Source organism: Sus scrofa, chromosome 13, assembly GCF_000003025.6.
Source record: "Sus scrofa isolate TJ Tabasco breed Duroc chromosome 13, Sscrofa11.1, whole genome shotgun sequence".
NCBI classification, from domain to species: domain Eukaryota; kingdom Metazoa; phylum Chordata; class Mammalia; order Artiodactyla; family Suidae; genus Sus; species Sus scrofa.
Genome location: NC_010455.5, coordinates 86,010,973 through 86,021,470, shown reverse-complemented (window position 1 = coordinate 86,021,470; position 10,498 = coordinate 86,010,973). Strand labels below are relative to the sequence as shown.

General features: G+C 37.9%; 1 long non-coding RNA gene across 1 annotated transcript; it reads left to right on the top strand.

Annotated features, from left to right (window-relative positions):
* On the top strand, nucleotides 742-8,402 carry LOC110256530. Its single transcript, XR_002338138.1, has 3 exons — nucleotides 742-912; nucleotides 2,990-3,104; nucleotides 6,426-8,402. It is a non-coding gene; the product is annotated as an uncharacterized LOC110256530 (long non-coding RNA).

Below are 10,498 nucleotides of genomic sequence, written 5' to 3'. Positions count from 1 at the left end.
AAACAAAGGAGGAAGAGTCAAGAAACAATGGTGCAGCCTTGGGATGGGGTCTTGGTTTCTCCTCAAGAAATACACATAACAATATCTCTGAGTTCCCCTGGATCTAAGTCCCCCGACTCAGGTAGAGGATGGTCACTTCAGGCTGAGCCAATGATTCCTGGAGCACCACCCCGTTACCTCACCATGGACCAATCAGATAAAAGTTATACATTCCAGCAGCCTTCACCCCAAATTTGACCTATAAAACTTTCCCCCCAAAATGTTTGGACAGTTTGGGGGTTTGAGCATGAGCCAATCATTCTCCTTGCATGACCCCTTGATAAACCTTTCTCTGGCTCCAAACTCTGATGATTCAGTTTGTTTGGCCCCACTGTACACTGGGTACATGAACTTTTGTTTGGTAACAGAGGAAGAATGAGTTTGCTAGCAGCATAGAACAGTATGACTATAAGGATATATGAAATAATTTTCTGAGCTCCCAAAGCAAAACACTATTTCCCAGCTAAGTATAAATTTACATTCCTTATACTCTAAAACTACTATTCCAATAAAGTAACACTAGTTATGAAGACTACACATCAATTTGGTACTTGAACCCACATGCTGGGACTCAGCCAAGACTCAGACTGAGAGGTGAACCCACAAGCCAGAACTCAAACCCAGCCAAAAATCCAGATTAGTACTTAACTGCCTCCACCTTTTTTTTAAAATTAAAATGACACACCTGGTCCCAGGACTTACTGGAGTTCAGGTTCTTTATGTCTCAGTGCAGAAGGAATTTAGCAAGAGGCAAAGTGATAGGTAAGAAGCAGATTTGTTGAGAGATAAGACAAAGTGTGGTCAGTCTCAAAAGGCAAGATAGTGGCCCTGGGAGAAACACACACCACAGACAGAGGTGGGCCATTTCATAAGGTAAGAGGTGAGAGGGTGGGAGGCACTGAGATATGCGGTGTTGAGTTTTTATGGGCTGGGCAGTTTCAGAGCTAATGAGTGGGAGGATTTTTCCAATTCTTTCTGGGAGGGGGCAGGGGTTTCCAGGAACTGGGCCACCACCCATTCTTTGGCCTTCTATGGTAAACCTGCAAACTGCCATGGTGCCTGTGGGCATGTCATTTAGCACATTGTAGCTAATGCACTACAATAAATATGTAATGGAACTCAAGGCAAATTATCCACTATTTTGGACCGAGTTGGTTCTAACCATCTACAAGGACTATGTCTCTTCCTTCCTTCCTTCCTTTCTTTCTTTTTAATTTTTAGGGATGCACCCATGGCATATGGAGGTTCTCAGGCTAGGGGTCAAATCAGAGCTGTAGCTGCTGGCCTACACCACATCCACAGAAACTCCAGATCCTTAACCCACTGAGCAAGGCCAGGGATCGAACCTGCGTCCTCATGGATGCCAGTCGGATTTGTTTCCACTGAGCTACGATAGGAACTCCAGGACTATGTCATTATTTTAAAGGTTGTGCCCTCCTCCCTTCCCTCCTGTTTCCATTACATGTAGCAACTGAGCTCTTGAACTGTGAGTAGCATGATGTGTTATTTGTGTGTAAGAGCACACTATGTGCTATGGGAAGAAAGGGTTTCAGGCATGTTGTATATCTTCGCATTATATTTTCTATTGTGTGTAGATATTATTTTGCACTGTAGAGGAACTTTAGAGACAAAATATGAGGGAGCACATGTATACACACCAGTATAGAGAAAGGGAGATAAATTGACATTAATACATTTTTGATGGCTGACAAGATGTTGGGTGCTTTATGAGTGGCATGTTTCATTTAATCCTCACAAAACTCCTAATATAGGCATTATTATTCCTTCTATAAAAAGCACAAAGAATACTCCTGTGTACTGAAGTTTGGCACTTGCCATCAGCCTCTACATTGATTGAAACATGAGCCACTGTAGCCACCGGCCTGCAGTATCCCCTGAGTGGATCTCAGGGTGGAGTCAAGAAGTAGTCATTCTGTGCTTTGGGAAAACTGAAAGAGCAGTCTTCAGATAGTTAGATATTTTAGATTTTATGAGCCCAATTCTTACATCCCCTCATATCTAGAAAACACTATAATCTTTCATGGTAATGTCTTCTCCTTGTGACTAGTAGTAACCTTCATGAGACTAGAAGCAAACTGGTAAAATGAGTGTATGGCTGCATGCACCTCCCCTTTCACCTTTATTACATATGCACTGATATTATTTCCCCCTCTTTGGAGCAGTATTTCAGAGCTATCTGAATTTCACTGCCCCATAGCTGAGGTGCACATCAAAGGAGTGATTCCAGTAAGCCCAGACTTTTACATCTTCCCATAGAAAAGCAGGGACTGAATTCCTTGACTTAAGTTACCTGGTTTTCCATAATCTTTTGTTTCTGCTACCTGCCTAGCTCTCCCCTCGCCTCCTCAGAGCTGTTTCTCAGCGCTACCTGAGATGCTGTCTCCCAGGCTTAAGTCCTAATTTCACCCCAAATAAAACTTAACCCTCAACTTTCAGGTTGTACAATTTTTTAAAGTTCGCACTGCCATTAAGAAGCATACCGCTAATAAAGTAGCATATCCAAGATACAATACCAGTCTGTCTTGTATGTTATTTCATATCACACAGTTATTAATTTTTCATAAAGAGTTAAGTGTTTCTAGAAGCAGAGTCTCTTCCCAAATCCCAGGGTCTCCCATCCATCAGGAGCACTGGTTTCACATGGGGTCCCCAAAGTCTTGCCTGTATTTTCCATTCCCATTTTTCCCTATGACCTCTATTAAAAAGCTAAGAAAATGCAAGACCTAATTTCAGAGTTGATGCACGTGCAAAACAAAAGAACAACATTGAGGCCAGAGGGGAAAAGTCTCCTTAGAACCACTCCGATTCCTTGGACATGTGCTTCCTTGGATGACTGGGTCATGAGCTAGGCCAGGACCCCACACAGAGTTCAAAACAACCATTCTTTGAAGTTGTGTGTTTTCAGGAACATTTCTTTCTTCCTTTATAGGCTTACAGGGATGAAAATCTGTTAGATGACATGCAACCTGCCCTTTCAATACTCCTCAAGGACTCTGGGGATTTCCAGCCATCTGGAATTTGCTGTCATGCTGTGATTTCTGCAGGTTTGTTTAACTTTTAATCTCTCCAGTCACATCTTTTATTATTCGCTTGATGCATAATTTTTGCATTATACAGTCTTAAAAAAAAAAACAGTGGGTTGAAATTGCTCAATTTAATCACAAATGTGACTCTGAGAGAACTCAAAGTCTTAAAGTTATTTCCTTCCTTCTTAACATTAAAAAAAGAAATGTTTTGGTTGCAACAGATTTGTTGCTCAGAAATTATATTTCATCCTCCTCTGGAGAAATACAGTACAGAACAGGTTTGAATGAAGGTGAGGTACATTCAGGATTCATTATGAGCAACAAAGATAACGTCAACTTCTCTATTTATTTACTATCTCTATTTTCCTCCGTAGGCATTAATAATTAGATTTTAGTTGCTTCTCCTGTCTCTAAAACATAGAAGTTTAAGACCACAAAGAAAATTGCGATGGTATAATTATGGACAAGACAAGTGCCCTAAAAATGAGTTTGCCAAAGAATAATTCACAATCAAGTAATCTATTTCCTAAAAACTCATTCTCTCATTCTTTTGGGAATGCTATGGAATCTTTTTTCTCTGTTCTTCATGATTTTCATGTTAATAAATTTACTTTTAAGGATAATTTCTAGTTTTTTTCACAGCAGTTTCAGTGGTCCCTTGATGCCCCCACCCCACCCCATTTGGGGGTCCTACATGTTGTATAGCTAATTTTTTGTTGTTTTATTTTCTTTTTGTATCTTGTATGTTGTTGTATCCTATTATATAAGCACACCATTAATGATATACCACTCTGTTTTGGATGGACATTTGGGCTACTTCTGGTTTCATGCTCTTTTGAAGAGTGGTGCCATGAGGTACTGTATATATCCTGGTTCATCTGTGAGAAGTTTCTCTAGGATATATTACTTCCAGTAGAGTTGGGACAGGTAGATTTTCAACTTATATAATGACCATTTTCCCAAATGTGTGTACCAATTACACTCTGTACATGTGCCTCAGACTTACACACTCTCACTGTCAGTGTCAAAATTTCTCATGTTTCCAATCGTCATCAATACTTGGGACAATTAAACTTCAAAAATTGTATCCAATTGGTGTGTCTCTAGAAGTGTTTCATTGCCATTTTAGTTTGCATTTCTTTGATTACTAATGATGTTGAGCACAATTTTGTGTGTTTTTTTGGCTATTTGAATAATCCTGTGTGTGACCTTTTTTTTTTAATTTTCCGGTGTCTTTTAGGTTACTCTGTCTTCTTTTTATCAAGTGAAACCAAAAGCTAAGTGTGAAAAGTAACACTATTAAATTTTTAGATGAAAATATAGAAGCATATCCTCCTGACCTAAGGGAAGGGAAGGAATTGCTAAACGATACAAAACATATTTGATGTAAAGGAAAAGATTGATCCATTAAACTTAAAATTAGAAATTGTACCAAAGGCAATTTAAGTGGGATATGATATTTGTAACTCATATAACTGAAATAAATGATAAACTTCTACTTTTAGTCATTTAATGGGCTAGCTCCAACCAATTGAAAAATGTCAAAGTCCAAGAGATGTGAGATTTACCGGGATGGGAGAAGGAGAAAGAGGAGAGCATGGATCACAGCTGTGACTCTACTTGATGATCCTCATGGACATCAGACCAAGGGGGATAGAAATGACTTTCTAAGGTTCTGTGGGTTTCTTCCTTCCTTACCTCCTTCCTTCCTTTTTCTTTTTCGATTAGCCATTACTTTGGATTTAGCTTTTACTTCTCTAGTTAACCTTGAAAACCAATGCCTTTTGCAGGGGAGGAGATTAGCAATCTATTAGGAAAGCTCTACTTCCATTTTCATAAAGCTAGTCCACAAAATTTCCTTTTCCCTTTTTCTTTTTTTTCAGTTTGTGTGCATTTTGAGTCATAGCTAGAAAGATTTCCCCATTATTTGTGTTTTTCACTCATACTTATATAAATTATATTTTAGGAGTTCCTGTCGCGGCGCAGTGGTTAACGAATCTTACTAGGAACCATGAGGTTGCAGGTTTGATCCCTGCCCTTGCTCAGTGGGTTAACGATCCAGCATTGCCATGAGCTGAGGCAGCTCGGATCCCGCGTTGCTGTGGGTCTCGCTAAACTGGCAGCTACAGCTCTGACTAGACCCCTAGCCTGGGAACCTCCATATGCCGTGGGAGCGGCCAAGAAAAATGGCAAAAAGACCAAAAAAAAAAATTATATTTTACATCTAGAATTGAGATATTTATCTTCGTATATAGTAAAAGATGAATCTAATTTTATCTTGTTTCCCTCCCCCTCTACAAAATCCAGGTGTCATTGTACCACTCGTTACTTTGTTTTAACTATAGATATTTTATGTCTTAACAGCCTTTTAACACCCCATGTCCCTTAAAAGATAAATTCCCTGATTGCCATTGTGTCAAACCCATCAGCCCTGTTTACTTTTCCATTCATATTCCATAGAGATAGCATGGTAGGTGCTATGGACTGAATATTTGTGTCCCCTCCAAATTCATATGTCAAACTCTAGTGCCTAATGTGATGGTATTTGAAGGTGGGGGCTTTGGAAGGTAATGAGATCGTGATGGTAGAGCTCACGTGATAATATTAGTGCCTTTGTAAGCAGAGACACAGATGATTTCTCTCCACCTTATGAGGAAAGAGCAGGAAGGTAGCTGTCTGTAAACCAAGAAGAGATCCCTCTCTTAGAAGTTGGCCATGCTGACACCCTGATCTAACTTGATCAGCTGCCAGAACTGAGAGAAGTTAAGATGTGTTGTTGAAGTCACCCAGTCTGTGGTGTTTTGTTAAGAAAAATCTGAACTGAACTAAGTCCACCAAAGATGTGCACATCCTACTCCCTGGAACTTGTTCATATGTCATAATAGATGGCAAAGTGAAATTGCAGATATTATTAAGATTGCCCAGCATCTAAACTTATGATAGAGAAATTATCCAGAATGTTCTAAGTGGGCCAATGAACTTAAAAGAGTCTTTAAAAGTAGAAGAGGGAAGCAGAAGGTCAGAGCAATGTGACATGAGAAGGACTCAGCTCAAGATGGATTTGAAGTTGGAAGAAGGAGTCATAAGCCAAGAAATTCGGACAGCTCCTTGGAATTGGAAAAGGCCAAGGAATTTTCCCCAAGAACATCCAGAAACATTCTGACACCTTGATTTTAGGCCAGTGAGAGCTGTGTTGGACTTAACAAAAAATAAGAAAATATATTCATGTTGTATCAAGCAATTCAATTGTGGTAATTTTTTACAATGGCAATAGAAAAACAAATACAGGTAGTCATATTATTTTTGACCTGGATATTTCTTTTTGTTTCCTCTTTTCAGAGTTTATACATCATTGCCATGTTTTGGGGAAAGAAAGAGTTCTTGAAATGAGAAGATACTCGATCATCTTCACTTCCGGGCTAATCATTCTTCCACTAAACCTTCTTCAGTTGTGAGATACAACACTAGAGTGTTATATTCCTGGGACATTCTCCTTTCAAGAGAAAGGCATACATCTGCATTTTTTTGTGGTTGTTTTTAGGGCTGCACCCATAGCATACAGAAGTTCCCAGGCTAGGAGACGAATGGGAGCTGTAAACACTGGCCTACACCACGGCCACAGCAATGAAGGATCCGAGCTGCATCTGTGACCTACACAACAGCTCACAGCAATGCCAGATCCTCAACCCACAGAGTGAGGCCAGGAGTTGAACCCTCATCCTCATGGATCCTAGTTGGTTTCATTAACCATTGAGTCATGAAGGGAACTCCCAACGTCTGCACTTTTAATGTGACTCAATGGTTAGGTTGGGTTTTTTCTTCTGTGTGTCTCCAGGGTTAGATGGAAGGGCTTCCCTCCTTCCTCTAACTTTGCTTTTGCTATGAGGCTCAGACATTTATTTTCTGACATCTTCTCTAGATTGTTTTTCTTTTGCGTTCACTCTGAGTAAGAAATATGAGTTCAGTCACTGCTAAGTGAGGAAAACATAGCTGCTGTTCAAAATTAATCTTGTCTTCATTTTACTTCCCTGGGTTGTACAATAGCACTCAGGAGGTGTTTCTAATGAGGCTAACGAGAAATCCAAGCAACTGTTCAATCTATCATGGCCCTGCCAAATATTTCGATATATCTTATACTCCATATTCAATGTATATCACTTTCCTTAAAATTCTGTTTTTAAAATTTATACTGTGTGCTCCCTGGGGACCCAGGCAATACCTGCAACTCTAACCACAGTAATGGTGTTGTGTGAAACATAACAAAAAGTGAAAGTAGTTGAATACTTTTCTTTGATATCCCTATTTTTGGCTACTTAAATATTTGTCCGTCTTTTACGAAACCACTTTGCAAATTTGTTTTCTGTTCAAGGGCTTGTTCCCCAATCACCCTCATTACAGACTCTGTGCATTAACAATATGACTGCAAACACCTTATTGGATCTGTGATCCCCCTGGACAAATCACTTCATCCTCTCTTTATTTTTCTTTAGGAAATGATTACTGTCCTAGCTCCAGTAATATTGAAAACATTCTTTTGAAATTTTCTCTTCAAAAGAAACTAGGCTCAGGCTGATTTCTTTGTCTCTTCCTATAGTTTTATAAGCTCGCTAACATCTCCTAAGGAGTTTGCTCTCTTCTTCCAGTTTAACAAGCTTGTTTTCTTTTATAATTCTTTTATACTGTTTCACACTTCTCCCATTTTGCACATAAAATGAAAGAAGCATGTCTTGAAAGCAAATTCAATTATTCTTTGATTTCTTAATGAAAATCTGCTTTGTGGAAAGGAGGTCTACCAGGCACATATGTTTCAAATTCTCTTATAGCTTTGGTTTGTAATAACTGCAAGACTTTTTCTTATTTCTTTACTGTATTCAAGAAGATGGCATGTTCTCTTCATAATTAGGACTCCTCTTCTTTTCTCATGTTTTCATTTTTTAAACTCTACCATTGTAAGTGGTAGTCACTTCTATGTCTCTGAAATCTAAACTCAAGGGTAAAGTTTAACTGATTAATACACTGAGAGCCAACTGAGCTCCATGTGATAGACAGCAAATATTTAGTCATGGACCAGCTACGTGAATCGCACACTTCAGCCCACAGAGTTTAATTTCCTTACTTGGCTGTGAATGGAATAAAAACAGAAAAAAAAAAAGTTAAATTTAGACAATGAACCTAATGCCTCTTATTAATCATAGCACCTTTTATTTAGAGGCATGGGCATTACTAACTCTTAGCACTTTCTATTTCAAGGCATAAATCCATGCAGAATTCAGGGTGTCTAGAGTCCTGGCCTTCTACCTGGCTGAAGAATGCAATAAAAACAGCAAAAATGATTCTCCTTACCAACATATAAAAAGCCTGAGGCCAAAAAAATAGAAATTAACTAGAGTTTGGGAAAGCTAAATATAGGAGTGTGTTAGCATCAGAGAAATGGCATGAGCTAAGTGGCTGAGTGTGAAGAAGCTTAATTTGTCCAACAACACGGTGTAACTGCACTGTGGGCTCCATGTGAGGGAGTCAGGGAGGGAAAGGATAGAAGACAGCAGAGAAAACATCCCAAGGGTTTATAAATCACATTAAAGAATCTGTTCTTTGCTCCAATACTAATGGATTGGCTACTGAATTATTTTAAACAAGGAAGGTACATAAACTGCTCATTTTAGAAAGATCACTCATGCTGCATCATGAGAATTCAATACATGAAAATTTCATGAAGGAAATATCAGAGTCACCCAAGCAGGAGATGCCTGTGGTCAGTTCTCTAGAACATACAGTCAAGATGGAAAATAAGTGAATGTATTGGGGAGATGTTAAGTAAATATCATCTGAGAAAGGATTGAGAAAGTGCTGGCCAATCACAGCACTCAATCACACCGTAATCTAATTCTTTCACATCCTGTGTCCCTCACTAAATTGAGTGCTATATGATAGTAAAGGAGCAGGGAGCAAAGAACAATTTTGCTTGACTAAAATTTTAAAACAGATGTGATGTAAGTAAAGTCAGTGAGAGACGTGAAAGGAAGGAGCTTGTGGTCAGAGTATCAATATTTCTGATTTCAGGGATGGAATTTTTTAAACAAACTTTTTTGTTTAGGGGGATAAATTCTAGATTATGATCCTGGTTGTGGTATATTGATATAGATTATAGTTGACAATTAGTGGAGTTAAGAAGTTAACTAATTTTGAAATTGTTTTGCTGGATAAGGCATACATATTGAAAGATAAATATATATGTGTTTATATATATGCACACACACATATATATCTACATACATACATATATGCATATGATATATACATACAGCTTGATATATACTATACATGTAGATATATAGATAGATGTGTGTGTGTCTTTTACAGCAGTGGCAAGAATTAGTATAAGGTGGACAATTTTAAGTTCATACAATTCCTTAGTGAATAAATAGACTGAGAGATGGTGAGTCAGCAGCAATGAACAGAACTGTGGTATTCATGGCACTAGAAATAAAGATCCACAATATTGGAAATAGAGGTTATAAAAGAAGAGGACATTTTAAAATGAAGTGGAGAAGTAATGGTATGTCTATAAATGACAATAAACACTGAAACAGTAGGCCATGATAGATGGTCTCGAGAGAGTAACCAGTCAGTAGATTAGAGAATTTCTGGTGACAGGTTTTCCTCATTGTAGAATTAGATATCAGGTAGAGCTGAACTTTTTTTTTTTTTTCTTCAGATAAAGCTCCAAAGAGTCTGAAGATGTTGCTGTAGATGAATGAAGGATCAAGGATAAATGAACAGGATTATTTGGATAAGCAAAATAGTTATAAACTGTAACAGTTAAGATGCATGAAAGTGTGAAGAAAAGGAAATAGATATAATGACAGATGATATAAAAATGTTATTAAAAGTGGTTCATATTTCTAGGGAATAATTCTTACTGGTTTTAATCTAAAAATAGTTTAAGTAGAAACTCTGAATTGAAGCACTTCCAAGAGCAATAAAATACACATGGATATTCATCTTGGCAAAGTGTACATGAAACAATAGACTAAACATTTCCAAGTTTGTTCTGTCCTCACACAAACATACACTGCCAGTGATGCAGACAACATAAAATCACAACATACATATACTCATAGACAGAGCCAAATGATACACAATACTTCAGAATGAGGAAGGCTGTCTTTTCCTTATTCAAGTTCTTTGAATAATCACTCAAGAACATTTAACAAAAAGAGAAATGTTTTTACTTCTAAATTTATCATGAAGCATTTCATTCTTACAGAGTTATTTTGATTATTTGAATATAGTTTACCTACATTAATTGAGAAAATAGTTCTTATTTCAAAAGTCTAGGGGTACACTTACTATTTGAATTTTTGTACCATTTATCATGACAGGCAATGTCAAATTTGCTTTAAAAAGGACCC